Genomic DNA, 16,310 nt, shown 5'->3' on the forward strand with positions numbered 1-16,310 from the left:
AATAAGGTGATGATTTTCTGCTAACATCAACACCTGGAAGGGCTCATTAAGGAATTCAAACTCCTGCAGTAAAGTCACTGGAGGAAAATGATAGTTCATATTAAACCAGTAGCAGCTGCTGCAAGTAAGGGGTGGGGGGAGCAGTGCGCAGGGGTGCTGTCAATAAAAAAAAAAAGCATACCTGCTGCCTTGGTGTTCCGCCGCCTCAGTAAGTCTTCTCTTCTTTCTCTTCCTCCTGACTTCCCCACCCAACCCCGACACTTCTCTCATGCTGTTGTCCTGCATAGGAGAAGGGCCAGGATTGGCCTGAGCGGGCTGAAATGCCACTCAGAAAGGTAGTGGGAGACTGCGCTTGATCTCCACCCCGCTGTGCAACTCAGCTGGATGGAGAGTTCTCTGTGCGCATACCACTCCTCCCTGTGCTGACACGCAAAAAAACTGAAAAATAAAGTGTTAATATAATACTTTTATTATCACTTTATTTATTTGCTTCCAGCAGCGGGGCAACGCCTCCCCGCCGTAGCAGAGGGCTGCCCCTGTATTAAACTCACTCTAATAATTTTTGCACTAAATTGATCAGTACTTGCAACACAGATGTTTATATACAACATATGGTATACACAAATCTGCAACTAAATAAACAAGTGGAAACATTGAAAACTAAAAGCAAAGCTGTCAAGGTGTCTTCACATGACGTCTGCAGGAAAGTACCATCTTGCCTAGCATGTTACCCCCATTTTTCACATGCATGTAAGTTTGTTTTTGCTCGTCTCACTGGGATCCTGCTAGCCAGGATCCCAGTGCTCATAGTTTGTGGCCTGAATGTGTGCATCTGTGTAGTGACTAACTGTGTCAGTGACGCTCTGCTAACCAGAACCTCAGTGCTTATGCTCTCTCTGCCTTTAAAATTGTCACTATAGGTTAGTGACCATTTTCACCAATTCTAATTGGCACACTGGAACACCCTTATAATTCCCTAGTATATGGTACCTAGATACCCAGGGTATTGGGGTTCCAGGAGATCCTTATGGGCTGCAGCATTTCTATTGCCACCCATAGGGAGCTCAGACAAATCTTACACATGACTGCCACTGCAACCTGAGTGAAATAATGCACACGTTATTTCACAGCCATTTTACACTGCACTTAAGTAACTTATAAGTCACCTATATGTCTAACCCTCACTTAGTAACTTTGCACTTAACCTTCACTAAGTGTGAGGGCACCCTGGCACTAGCCAAGGTGCCCCCACATAGCTCAGAGCAATTTCCCCAGACTTTGTGAGTGTGGGGACACCATTACACGTGTGCACCACATATAGGTCAATACCTATATGTAGCTTCACAATGGTAACTCCGAATATGGCCATGTAACCTGTCTAAGATCATGGAATTGTCCCCCAATGCCAAATCTGGTATTGGGGTGCCAATCCCATGCATCCCCGGGGCTCCACTATGGACCCCGGGAACTGCCAAACCAGCTCTCTGCGGTTTTCTCTGCAGCTACCGCGGCTGACAACCCACAGGCAGGGCTCTGCCCTCTTGGGATCTGGGCAGCCCAGTCCCAGGAAGGCAGAACAAAGAATTTCCTCTGAGAGAGGGTGTTACACCCTCTCCCTTTGGAAATAGGTGTTAAGGGCTGGCGAGGAGTAGCCTCCCCCAGCCTCTGGAAATGCTTTGAAGGGCACAGATGGTGCCCTCCTTGCATAAGCCAGCCACACAGGTTCAGAGAACCGCCAGTCCCTGCTCTGGCGCGAAACTGGACAAAGGAAAGGGGAGTGACCACTCCCCTGTCCATCACCACCCCAGGCGTGGTGCCCAGAGCTCCTCCAGTGTGTCCCAGACTTTTGCCATCTTGAATCCAAAGGTGTGAGGGCACTGTAGCGGCCTCTATGTGGCCAGTGCCAGCAGGTGGCCTCAGAGACCCCTCCTGATAGGTGCTTACCTCACTAGGTGGCCAATCCTCCTCTGGGGGCTATTTAGGATCTCTCCTGTGGGCTTTTCCTCAGATAACGACTTGCAAGAATTCACCAGAGTTCCTCTGCATCTCCCTCTTCAACTTCTGCCAAGGATCAATCGCTGACTGCTCCAGGACACCTGCAAAACTGCAACAAAGTAGCAAGAAGACTACCAGCGACATTGTAGCACCTAATCCTGCTGGCTTTCTCTACTGTTTCCTGGTGGTGCATGCTCTGAGGCTGTCTGCCTTCACCCTGCACTGGAAGCCAAGAAGAAATCTCCTGTGGGTCAACGGAATCTTCCCCCTGCTCCAGCAGGCACCAAGCTTCAGCGTCACCGGTACTCTGGGATCCCTCTCATCCTGACGAGCGTGGCCCCTGGAACATAGGTGGTGGACCCAAGTGACCCAGACTGTCCAGTGGTCCAAATTTGGAGGAGGTAAGTCCTTGCCTTCCCTCTCCAGACAGTAATCCTGTGTACTGCGTGAACTGCAGCTGCTAGAGCTTCTGTGCACTTTTGCAAGGAATTCTTTGTGCACCGCCTAGCCCAGGTCCCTAGCACTCTGTCCTGTGTTGCTCAACTCGCTGAGTTGACCACCGGCTCCGTGGGACCCTCTTTTGTAGTGTTGAGACGACCGCCATGCTCAGTTTTCTTAAACCCATGTTCAAATACTTCTGCGGGTGCTGCCTTCTAGTGCGTGGGCTCTCTGTGTTGCTGAGGGCCCCACTCTGTCTCCTCTTCCAAGTGGCGACCTCCTGTTCCTTCCTGGGCCCGGGCAGCACCCTTTTTCTTCAACCGTGACCTTTGCAGCTAGCAAGGCTTGTTTGCGGTCTTTCTCCAAACAAACAGCTCTGCATCCTCAAGCACTCCGTGGGACATCTTCTGCACAAAGGAGAAGTTCCTGGCACCTTTCGTTGTTGCAGAATCTTCAGCTTCTTCCATCCAGAGGCAGCCATTTTGCACCTTCTTCAGGGGTCTAGTGGGCTCCTGCCCCCCCTGGACACTTTCGTGACTCTTGGACTTGGTCCCCTTCCTTTACAGGTCCTCAGGTCCAGGAATCCGTCTTCAGTGCTTTGCAGTCTGTTGTGGTCTTTGAAGAATTTCTTATCACAAGTTTAGTGTGTTTCTGGGAAAGTAGTATCACTTTGCTCCTACTTTTCAGGGTCTTGGGGTGGGGTATCTTGGACACCCTTCGTGTTTTTACACTCCCAGCGACCCTCTACACGCTACACTAGGCCAGGGGTCCCTAAGTGGTTCGCATTCCACTTTCTTAGTATATGGTTTGTGTTACCCCTAGGCCTATTGCATCCTTTTGTATTCTACAGTGTTTGCACTACTTTAACTGTTTACTTACCTGATTTTGGTTTGTGTGTATATTTTGTGTATTGTACTTACATCCTAAGGGAGTATATCCTCTGAGATATTTTTGGCACATTGTCACTAAAATAAAGTACCTTTAATTTTTAGTAACTCTGAGTATTGTGATTCTTATGATATAGGGCCAGATGTATGAAGAAATGGCTTTGCGAATTGCAAATATCGATTTTTAAGAAATCGCTATTTCCGAGTTGCAATAGGCCATGTACCATAATTGCAATTCAGAATTAGCTATTTCTTCAAAATCGCTATTTGTGGTTTGTGAGGCCGATTTACCGAATCACAATTTGTATTTTGGTCCCTGAAGAACTTGAGACCATACTTGTTTGGTGCTCACTTCCTTGTTGAAACTGACCACAGGTCTCTATTATGGCTTAATCAAATGAAAGGTGAAATCCCCAAACTGTTGAGGTGGTTCATATCCCTTCAGGTAATGGACTTTACAGTGAAACACAGACATGGGACTGACCACTCCAATGCAGATGGCCTTTCCAAGTTCTTCCACTTAGACAATGAAGGCTCTCTTTGGAAAGGTTAGTCTCATTCTCTTTTGTTTGGGGTGTTGGGGTACGATTGAGCTGTGCCCTTTTTTGACATGGTCACCTCCACCTTGTACATGCGGTTTTGACAAAGTGCACGGGGTTCCTGCTAACCAGGTCCCCAGTGTCAGATCTCTTTCCCTAAAACTGCACAATTGTTACTCCAGTATTGGAACTTTCATAGATTCACATGCTTGAATCATTCCCCGTCGTCGAGGTGGGAGCCCCCGGTATAATTTACACAAGCAGTGTTAAGATATATTAACAAAGAAAGACCCTAGGCCTCTTCAATTTAACAGTCTATCAGAGTCATTTTGTGAAAAGGACCAAACTTGAGCATCCACCAATCAGGCGACAGCACCCTCTAGAATCCTCCTGAGAGAGGCTCCAGCACCTCAGATTTTCTACCGCACGTCGTGCTAGGGAGTCTCCTCAGAGCTCTGCTCTTTCTTCACACCTTTTCAACAACATTTTCTCTCAGAGAAACGTATCTAACTTGATTCGTCAGCTATTTTCCAACTATGTCTTACAAGGAGAAGAGGGGTCTTTTCAGAGACTGCAAGACTTGTGGAAAGAAAAGGCTTCATTCTGAAGACCCTCACCAGGACTGTATTTACTGCCTCTACCCAGACCATTCAGCCAAAGACTAAGATTTGTTGTACCTTTTCCTCTAAGACTTTAAAGGATAGGGAAGGCAGATTATTGATATGGCTGCAGAAACTAAAACACAGAGAAAATCCAGTTTCTGACTCTGAGAGTGATGACTCTTCAACATCCAAAAGATCATCAAAGAGGGCGAGGTCAGGCTCAAGATCTCCCTCCCAACTCTCAAGGAAAGCCCACAAAAAGACTGCTTCAGGGTCTTATAAGGGCCGCAGCCCATCTTCCTCTCCTAAGAAAGCTTCCAGGAAAGAGGGGAGAGGTCATTCTAGCAGTTCAGAGAAGCACAGAAAATCTTTCTCTGTACCACCATCTGTGCCTTTTAAGAAGCTATCCTCTGTGACTGCAAAAAAAGCACCGTCGACGACAGATTCATCGTCGACGGTACCGTCGGTGAGTACTTTTCCGACGACGACATCCAGTTCTGCGTTTCCACTGTCGACTAGGACAGGTAGCCCACCGTTGACGAGAACTGCAGCTACGACATCAGCGTCGACGACCGTCTACACATCGTCAATGGCGCTGATGTCAGTGTCAGCCCTACCGTCGTCGACAACCTCGTCGACGGTAGACTCGTCAGCAAGACTTTCTTCTATTAAAATCTCCGAGCGCCCAGCGTCTACGACACCCCCCATGACGAAGTCTATTTATGCGCCGTCGACGACATCGGGAGAAACATTAAAAAAGTGTGGAAAAACTGACGCCAACACATACATCACCCAGTAAGGTGTCATCCCTTGATCCAGTGCACCTTTTAGAGGGAGACGAAGACTCAGATGACGAGGGGCCATTTGGAGCAGCCCATAGTCCATCCCAATTAAATGTAAAGTATCAGGAAGAGGAGGAGTATGAGGAAGCCTATGACCCCCAATTGTATACAGAACAACAGCAATACCAACAGGGAGCATATATTCCATCCTCCCTATTGACTGACCTCAGAGCGATGTTGGCTGATTACAGCAGGCGCTTTCCCCCTCAAGGGGAACAACCTCCCTCATCGCCCGTCTCTGGGGTTACCACTCCACATCAGAGGCCAACTTCTTTACCTCTCGCGAATGTGGCTACTCCTGATATGACACTTCCTCAGGATACGGACATCTCAGAGGGAGATTAGGAAGAAGGGGAGCTCCTGGACACTCACTCCGAGTGGGACGAATACATCATCCCTGCTCCTCCTTCTCCTTCTCCTTCTCAATCTAAGGTGGAGTCCCCACCAGAAGACATAGGAGGGTTTCACAATCTTCTAGAAAGAGCTGCCAAACGTTTTGCTTTACCAATGCCAACCAAGCAAACAGACTGTTTCCTTTACGACTTTAAGGAGCCTTTCCAGAAATCCGTGCGCTCTAGCCCGATGGTTAACTACCTGTGGGAAGAGGGTCTAAAAGTCATGCATAATCCGGCTACAGTTACTGAAGTACTGCCTCGTTTAGATAAGAAGTACAAAGCACCGGACGATGCACCAGCATGTCTAACCGGACATCCTCCTCCGGATTCGGTGGTAGCTCAGGCAGCACAAAGAAGGTCTAAGAATCCTTCTGCCCTGATTTCCGCACCCCCAGACAAAGAGGGTAGACGGCTCGATAATATAGGCAAAAGATTTTCCTCTATGGCTAGCCTAGTGGTAGGAGCTGCCAACTCTTTGGCTATATTGGCTAGATTTGATAGGCAACTTAAGGTGGACATTGCACCTTATATTAGCCAGTTGCCGGAAGATATAAGATCAGAGGCAAACAAAACTGTACAGGAGGGTCAACGCACGTCTGCAGAACTTATCGACTGTGCAGTGGACATAGCAACCACTTCTTTTCGTCAGCTCGCCGGTGCAGCGGTGCTTAGAAGGCAAGGTTGGCTTAAAGCTACCTCTTTCCGTCCAGAGGTGCAAAATAAGATCTTGGACTTACCTTTTGATGGCCAGGCGTTATTTGGGAAACACATTGATGATGCCTTACAATCTATTAAATCGGACACAGACACAGCAAGGTCACTAGGGACCGTGCAATATTGAAAGTCTTCCTTTCGACCTAGAGGGCGCGGCCAACCCTCATACAGAGGAGGATATCAACAGCACAGATATTCCACCTATCCTTCCTCTTCCCAACAATATCGCCAGTACTACCCGCAGAGGTAGCCGCCGCAACCAGCCTATGGTAGACCTGGAGGTCGTGGATGCTCAACCCACCCGGCCAAAGATTCGGCTCGTAGAGCCTGATGCATCCGAGGCTCCGGCTACATCCAATTCTCCTCTTTTCAGTCTGGGCGGGAGGATATCCCTATTCCTCAAACAATGGCAAGCCATCACATCAGACAAGTGGGCCCTCCAATTAGTGAAACGGGGCCATACTTTAGAATTTACCCAACTACATCCCTCCAACCCCCCCCGCAGGACTCTTTCAAGATACCCTCAACAACTCAAAAAGGAGATCGACAAAATGCTTCTCAAAGGAGCTATAGAGAAGGTGCCTCGAGCCCAGCGGGGAACAGGATTTTATTCCAGGTTCTTCCTCATTCGAAAAAAGTGGAAGGATTGGAGGACGATCCTCGATTTACAGGAGCTAAATGCCTACTTAAAAAAGCAATTGTTCCATATGATCAGCCTACAAGACATCCTCCTGCGCCTCAACCATGGAGATTTAGGCGGTCATTCTGACCGCGGCGGTACAGCCGCGGTCAGTGACGGAAAACCGGCGGTGTACCGCCGGTTTTCCGCTGCCCTGGGGAATCCTCCGCCATGGGGATTCCGACCCCCATACCGCCATCCTGTTCCTGGCGGTTTCGGCCGCCAGGAACAGGATGGCGGTATGGGGTGTCGTGGGGCCCCTGGGGGCCCCTGCAGTACCCATGCCAATGGCATGGGCACTGCAGGGGCCCCCTAACAGGGCCCCGAAAAGATTTTCAGTGTCTGCCATGCAGACACTGAAAATCGCGACGGATGCAACTGCACCCGTCGCACCCCTTCCACTCCGCCGGCTCCATTCGGAGCCGGCATCCTCGTGGAAGGGTGTTTCCCGCTGGGCTGGCGGGTGGCCTTCTGGCGGTCGCCCGCCAGCCCAGCGGGAAACCCAGAATAACCGCGGCGGTCTTCTGACCGCGCAGCGGTATTCTGGCGGCTCCCGCCGGCCCTGCGGTTACCGCGGCCGGCGGGAGTCAGAATGACCCCCTTAATGTCTACACTAGACCTGAAAGACGCATACTTCCGCATACGCATCCACCCTGCCCACAGAAAATACCTGAGATTCACCGTAGCCGGCAGCCATTTTCAATTCCGTGTCCTTCCTTTCGGACTGAAATCAGCTCCCAGAATATTTACCAAATGTCTAGCACCAATCGCAGCCTTTCTCAGAAAGAGAAAACACCAAATTTTTCCATACTTAGACGATTGGCTGATAAAGGCAAAGACCTACGCAGGAGCGCACAGATCACCAAAAAAGTGCTTTTCCTTACTAACCAACCTTGGGCTCACCATCAACTGGGAAAAATCCAAGCCTCTACCAGCACACAATATTACCTTTCTAGGGGCAAAACTCGACACACAATCCACCATGGCATGTCCCACATTAGAGAGGCAACAAAAGTTACTGACTCTAACAAGTTCCATACAGAAAAGAAGCAAAGTTACTGTCCGTCTGTCCAAGTCTCTGTTGGGCATGATGTCTTCATGCATACCTCTAGTTCTTCTATGCCGTCTAAAGATGCGCCTCTTACAGGAGCAACTGAATCGTCAATGGCTCCAGGTGTCAGTCAGTTTCGAGGATCAGATACACATAACTCAAACAATGCTCAGGGCTCTGAGATGGTGGTCTCTAAGGCACCATCTATCAATCGGCCTTTCGTTTCTACAGCAGCCGGCTCCGTGGACCATAACTACAGATGCATCCCTGGAAGGCTGGGGAGCAGTGCTACAGGATCTGCAAATAAGTGGCAAATGGCCACCGCATCTGGCATCAATGCATATCAATTGGCTGGAGCTCAGAGCAGTGTACCTTGCCTTACAGGCGTTTCTTCCCAAGATCTCAGGATCACAAGTGGTAATAAGGACAGACAACACCACAACGATGCATTACCTCAACAAACAAGGAGGCACAAGATCTCTCACTCTCTCCAGAGAAGCCCAAACAATTTGGAATTGGGCCTCGCAGCAAGGCATCACACTATCAGCGGTACACTTGCTGGGAATAAACAACAAGACAGCAGATGCACTCAGCAGGCAGAAGTCGAGCTGCCACGAGTGGGAGCTAGACCAGTCAATAGTGGACCACCTTTTTTCCCAGTGGGGAACACCAGCAGTAGACCTGTTTGCAAACAAGCACAACGCCAAATGCCAGTTCTTCGCAAGTTGGCATCACCAGAAGGGATCTTGGGGGAATGCGTTTTCGATAGTCTGGTCAGACATCTTTGCTTACACCTTTCCTCCAATTCAGTTGATCCCACGGGTCCTCACGAAGATGAAAGCAGAGCCGTGCACTCTGATATTAATAGCTCCGTATTGGCCGCATCAGCATTGGTTCGCAGAACTTCTTCTTCTGTCAATCAAGCCTCACATTCCGCTGGAACCGTTACCCCAATTGTTAACAATGAACAAAGGGCAGGTTTGGCACCCGGATCCGAAGTCGATGCTTTTATCAGCATGGCTCCTGACCACAGGGAGTTCGCACATTTGACTATACCACAGGAGTGTAGGGATATTTTGTCAAAAGCCAGAGCGTATAGCACCAATAAAACTTATTATTGTAAATGGAGACGATTCTGTGTCTGGTGTCATCAGTGGCAGATTGACCCATTAGTCTCACCACCAGAGGAAATATTACCATACCTATTGCAGCTAGCTCAAGCTGGCCTGGCACATTCTTCCATTAAAGTTCACCTAGCAGCGATAGCTGCTTACAGATGTTCGGATGCTTCACCCTCACTCTACTCCTCTCATCTGATTAAGAGGTTCTTGAAGGGGCTTTTCAGAGTTTTCCCTCCTTTTAGACCACTACCTCCTTCGTGGAACCTAAATATAGTCTTAGCACAACTGATTAAACATCCGTTTGAGCCGATCCATTGTGCTTCTCTCAAGTTCCTTTCATGGAAGGTTGCTTTATTGGTAGCTCTCACATCGGCTAGGCGACTCAGGGGGGGCAAGCTCTCTCCATTCAAGAGCCATTCCTACAGCTTAAACAGGACAGACTGCTACTGCGCACTAACCCGCATTTTATTCCAAAGGTTCCTTCAGACTTTCACATCAATGAACCTTTAGTCTTCAAATCCTTTTTTCCTCATCCGTCTACTCCGACTGAGAGGGCATTACACTCCTTAGACGTTAAAAGATGTGTTCAATTCTATTTGGACAGAACTAAATCTTTTCGACGCTCTAATCAGCTATTCGTAGCATACAGTGCTCCTAGAAAAGGACATCCACTCTCCAAGCAGAGTATCTCCAGATGGATCGCCTGAGCCACTTGCTTCTGTCATCAAGCAGCGGGCAAACCTCTGCACTCACCTGTACATGCTCACTCCACGAGGGCAGTCTCATCGTCAGCGGCGCTGTTCGCCGGAGTTTCACTACAAGACATTTGTAGGGCAGCAACATGGAGGAGCTGTCATACATTCACAAAACACTACTGCTTGGAATCTCTATCTCAAGGAGAGGTAGCAGTGGGTCAAGCGGTTATCAGGAATCTCTTCAGGTGAAGGTGAGCCATCTCTTCTCCATCCTAGAACAGGTATGCACATTGTTTATATCCCTTATATTCGCTTACACAGTAAAAAAAAAAAAAAAAAAAAGTAAACAAGAGTAAAGAGAACATTGTGACAGACAGATAAGTGGTCTTTTTTAATGATAGTTCATTCATATTACTTACGTGTTTTGGGATACTTTTTGCTCTGTCGTTCTGGATATCTATATGTGTATGTATATATATGTATATATGTATGTATATATATATATATATGGGTATATGTGTTGATATATATACATATATATAGGTGTATGCCTTTATAGTTACATAGATTTATATACAGGAATATTAGGATGTTTTATTTATCAAGGTGTTTTCTATCAAATATGTTATTATAGTACAATGTACATAGCTACTGCTCTCTACTCTGATTCAAGCATGTGAATCTATGAAAGTTCCAATACTGGAGTAAGAAAATAAGTTACTTACCTGTAACTGTAGTTCTCCAGTATTGGAATCTTTCATAGATTCACACACGACCCACCCACCTCCCCGGAGAAGCTCACTTCACCTCTCTCTCTCGCTTTTTTCCTATCTTGAAACGCACTTGTGCTTGGAAAATCTGAGGTGCTGGAGCTTCTCCCAGGAGGTTTCTAGAGGGTGCTATCGCCTGATTGGTGGATGCTCAAGTTTGGTCCTTTTCACAAAATGATTTTGATAGACTGTTAAATTGAAGAGGCCTAGGGCCTTTCTTTGTTAATATATCTTAACACTGCTTGTGTAAATTATACCGGGGCCTCCCATCTCGACGACGGGGAATGATTCAAGCATGTGAATCTATGAAAGATTCCAATAGTGGAGAACTACAGTTACAGGTAAGTAACTTATTTTCTTCCCCAGTTGGCAGTATCCTTGTCCCCCCATAAGTCCCTAGCAAATGGTACCCTAGGTAGGTAGGGTATATGGGTACCAAAGAAGGTCCCCAAGGGCTGCAGAATGTATTGTGCCACCCTTGGGGACCCCTCACCTAGAACATGCAGGCTGCCTGTCTTGGTGTAGCTAAAAGTGAAAACATGACATAGCACACAGTCTGTGTGCTAAGTCCTTTGACACTGTGTGCAATATCTGTAAATCACCCCCAGAGCAGGCCTTCCAGTCCTAAGGCAGGGTACATTATTTTGCATGTGGGGGCATATCTGCACAAGCACACATATTCTACAAAGACATCCAACTCATGCATCACAAACTGACCACACACAGATTGCATTGTCCCATCACCCATCACAATACCCTTTATACAACACATATACACATATCCCCCACAACTACAACAGTCAAACACCTGCATTCTCACAGCAAACACTACTCTGTCCACTCCCACTAACAACCTGCTGTCACCCACACAACACAAAACTACAGTATACATTTCTCTCAGTCTCAGCCTTCCAGATACACACTCTCTGCTCTTACTAACCAACAACACTATCCGCTGTTTGCTCCACACAGACCACCTGTCATCATAACAATGCCCAAACGCTGCCTTCAAACACACCATCTACAAACACTCTTCCCCTCTCTTCACCAATTACACACAACCATACGATCCCCACATTTCACTCCACCACACATATTACCTCTTCCATTCATCTCAACTAACACTAACTCCCCTGGCACACATCTATCACCTCTTACACACCTCGTACATTCATCTCCAAAACACATCAACACCCAATCTAAGACTCAAATTCCACTCACCAGCACTAACTCACAAACAAATCCCTCACCAAAAACTACACCAATATCCCCTCTCACTATTCCACAAAAACAATACCGACCACAAACATTAGCACATCAAAGCAACACAAACTTTCATTATACTTCTCGACATACCCACTCCCACCATCAGGACTACACAAAGAATACAAATTCCATCCTATCTCCACTCCTACTTTCTCACTCTTCACAAACACCTACCACAAGCACTCCAACCCAGCAACTTTCATTCACTCGCCTCTCCTCCATTGCACAATTTAGAGCCTTACATCATGATCCACATGCTCCTCCACCACCCCTAACCCATACTCCATCCACACTAAACAAACGCAAACAAAATAAAAAACATGGCACTTATAGCAACCTCGCATCCCCTTGTCTATTACATAATAAAACTACCCTACAAAAAACAGTACACTCCTCATGGCTCCCTCAGCCACCAAGTCCACCACCCACACACACAGACCCAACAAAATGCCTCCTTAACCTGCTGGAAGAGGAACACTATATTGAAAAGCAAGACTATTGTGAGCCTCAAACAGTTATCACAACTAGCAACACTCCTGCTTCAAGCTCACATTATATTACTTACCCTTCTCCTAAACAAAACAACACTACCACTAACACACCTTTTCTAAACTGCCAGCTCATAAATGCTCGATCACTCTAAAAAAACAAGCACCATGTAGGAAGTTGGCTCTGTATGCACTATTTCAAAGTAAGGAATAGTATGCACAAAGTCCAAGGGTTCCCCTTAGAGGTAAGATAGTGGCAAAAAGAGATAATTCTAATGCTCTATTTTGTGGTAGTGTGGTCGAGCAGTAGGCTTATCAGAGGGTAGTGTTAAGCATTTGTTGTACACACACAGGCAATAAATGAGGAACACACACTAAAAGACAATTCCAGGCCAATAGGTTTTTGTATAGAAAAATATCTTTTCTTAGTTTATTTTAAGAACCACTGGTTCAAGATGTACAAACAATACTTTAAATGAAAGGTACTTCACTTAGGAACTTTAGGAACTTTGAATTAGCAAAATAGCATATACAGTTTTCACATAAATGGCATATAGCTATTTTAAAACTAGACACACTGCAATTTTCAACAGTTCCTGGGGGAGGTAAGTGTTTGTTAGTTTTGCAGGTAAGTAAACCACCTACGGGGTTCACAGTTGGGTCCAAGGTAGCCCACTGTTAGGGGTTCAGAGCAACCCCAAAGTTACCACACCAGCTGCTCAGGGCCGGTCAGGTGCAGAGGTCAAAGTGGTGCCCAAAACTCATAGGCTTCAATGGAGAAGGGGGTGACCCGGTTCCAGTCTGCCAGCAGGTAAGTACCCACGTCTTCGGAGGGCAGACCAGGGGGGTTTTGTAGGGCACCGGGGGAGACACAAGTCAGCACAAAAAGTACACCCTCAGCGGCACGGGTGCGGCCGGGTGCAGTGTGCAAACAGGCGTCGGGTTTGCAATAGGTTTCAATGGGAGACCAAGGGTTCTCTTCAGCGATGCAAGCAGGCAAGGGGGGGGCTCCTCGGGGTAGCCACCACCTGGGCAAGGGAGAGGGCCACCTGGGGGTCACTCCTGCACTGGAGGTCGGATCCTTCAGGTCCTGGGGACTGCAGGTGCAGTGTCTTTACCAGGCGTCGGGTCTTTGAAGCAGGCAGTCGCGGTCAGGGGGAGCCTCGGGATTCCCTCTGCAGGCGTCGCTGTGGGGGCTCAGGGGGGTCAACTCTGACTACTCACGGTCTCGTAGTGGCCGGGGAGTCCTCCCTGTGGTGTTTGTTCTCCACAAGTCGAGCCGGGGGCGTGGGGTGCAGAGTGCAAAGTCTCACGCTTCCGGCGGGAAACGTGTGTTGTTTCAAAGTTGCTTCTTTGTTGCAAAGTTGCAGTCTTTGTGGAACAGAGCCGCTGTCCTCAGGAGTTCTTGGTCCTTCTAGATGCAGGGTAGTCCTCTGAGGCTTCAGAGGTCGCTGGACCCTGTGGAACACATCGCTGGAGCAGTGTTTTTAGAAGGGGGGAGACAGGCCGGTAGAGCTGGGGCCAAAGCAGTTGGTGACTCCGTCTTCTCTGCAGGTTTTTCAGCTCAGCGGTCCTTCTTCGTCTTAGGTTGCAGGAATCTATCTTGCTGTGTTCTGGGAGCCCCTAAATACTCAATTTAGGGGTGTGTTTAGGTCTGGGGGTTAGTAGCCAATGGCTACTAGCCCTGAGGGTGGCTACACCCTCTTTGTGCCTCCTCCCTGAGGGGAGGGGGGCACATCCCTAATCCTATTGGGGGAATCCTCCATCTGCAAGATGGAGGATTTCTAAAAGTCAGAGTCACCTCAGCTCGGGACATCTTAGGGGCTGTCCTGACTGGCCAGTGACTCCTCCTTGTTTTTCTCATTATCTCCTCCGGCCTTGCCGCCAAAAGGGGGGCCGTGGCCAGAGGGGGCGGGCAACTCCACTAGCTGGAGTGCCCTGGGGTGCTGTAACAAAGGGGGTGAGCCTTTGAGGCTCACCGCCAGGTGTTACAGTTCCTGCAGGGGGAGGTGAGAAGCTCCTCCACCCGGTACAGGCTTTGTTACTAGCCACAGAGTGACAAAGGCACTCTCCCCATGTGGCCAGCAACATGTCTGGTGTGTGGCAGGCTGCTAAAACTAGTCAGCCCACACTGGTAGTTGGTTAAGGTTTCAGGGGGCACCTCTAAGGTGCCCTCTGGGGTGTATGTTACAATAAAATGTACACTGGCATCAGTGTGCATTTATTGCGCTGGGAAGTTTGATACCAAACTTCCCAGTTTTCAGTGTAGCCATTATGGTGCTGTGGAGTTCGTGCATTACAGAGTCCCAGACCATATACTCTTATGGCTACCCTGCACTTACAATGTCTAAGGTTTTGCACTGTAGGGGCATAGTGCTCATGCACTTATGCCCTCACTTATGGTATAGTGCACCCTGCCTAAGGGCTGTAAGGCCTGCTAGAGGGGTGACTTATCTATACCTATAGGCAGTGTGAGGTTGGCATGGCACCCTGAGGGGAGTGCCATGTCGACTTAGTCATTTTATCCCCACCAGCACACACAAGCTGGCAAGCAGTGTGACTGTGTTGAGTGAGGGGTTCCCAGGGTGGCATAAGACATGCTGCAGCCCTTAGAGACCTTCCCTGGCATCAGGGCCCTTGGTACCAGTTACAAGGGACTCACCTGAATGCCAGGGTGTGCCAGTTGTGGAAACAAAAGTACAGGTTAGGGAAAGAACACTGGTGCTGGGGCCTGGTTAGCAGGCCTCAGCACACTTTCAAATCATAACTTGGCATCAGCAAAGGCAAAATGTCAGGGGGTAACCATGCCAAGGAGGCATTTCCTTACACACCACATCTACGACCTGATCACAGACACACAACCTGACTTACTATTCATAACTGAATCCTGGTTGGGGGATGACATGGCCCCAGTGTTGCACAAAGCCGTTCCTCCGGGCTATCAGACCATCACACAAAACCGTATAGGCAAGAGAGGAGGTGGACTAGCTATTATATTCAAACAGGCATTGAACCTCAGTAAAACAGACCAGATGCCACCCTACTCCAACTTCCTCCTGTAACTTTCTCCTCCTTTACAGACCTCCACCTAACAACTCCACATTCCCAGATGCTTTTCTAGACACAGTCTCAAACCTTATTACACTATACTCCAACCTATGCATTCTTGGGGATCTAAACATTTGGTTTGACAAACCTAATATGCCCCATCCAAAAGCTATCACCACTGGCATAGTCGCATTGAACCTACATCAGATTGTACACAATCCCACACACATCGCAGGTCACATCCTAGATGTCATTTTTGCTAAGCCTGAACTAGTTACTATTCATAGCATCACGCCAATCACTTGGTCAGACCACCATTTGATAACTTTCTGACATACAACCCCACAAATCAACACACCCCACAACTACTTACATACATACACCTATCGACAATGGAGCAAACTCAATTTGGATGACTTAGAAACCCAACTAACAGCCAACACAGATCTAGATACAATTAATTCTGTGCCAAAACTTTATGAGTGGCTTCAGGAAACTTTTTATATCCTAATACCACTCAGAAAAACAAAACACAACAAAAGAAAACCAACACCTTGGAGAAACACAGAACTTAAAAAGAAAGCAACAAATCAGAAAGTTTCAGCGGACCTGGCTCAAAACAAACAACAGTCTAGACAAACTGCAGCTACAGAAACTTAACAGGATATACAAATCAATCAAAAAAGCTAAAAAAAGGTACTACTCAGACAGAATTCAAAATGCTCAATCTACAACCAAGGAATTTTATAAAATTCTCAATGAATTTCGAAAACCTACATG

This window comes from Pleurodeles waltl, chromosome 7 (genome assembly GCF_031143425.1).
Source record: "Pleurodeles waltl isolate 20211129_DDA chromosome 7, aPleWal1.hap1.20221129, whole genome shotgun sequence".
Taxonomy (NCBI): domain Eukaryota; kingdom Metazoa; phylum Chordata; class Amphibia; order Caudata; family Salamandridae; genus Pleurodeles; species Pleurodeles waltl.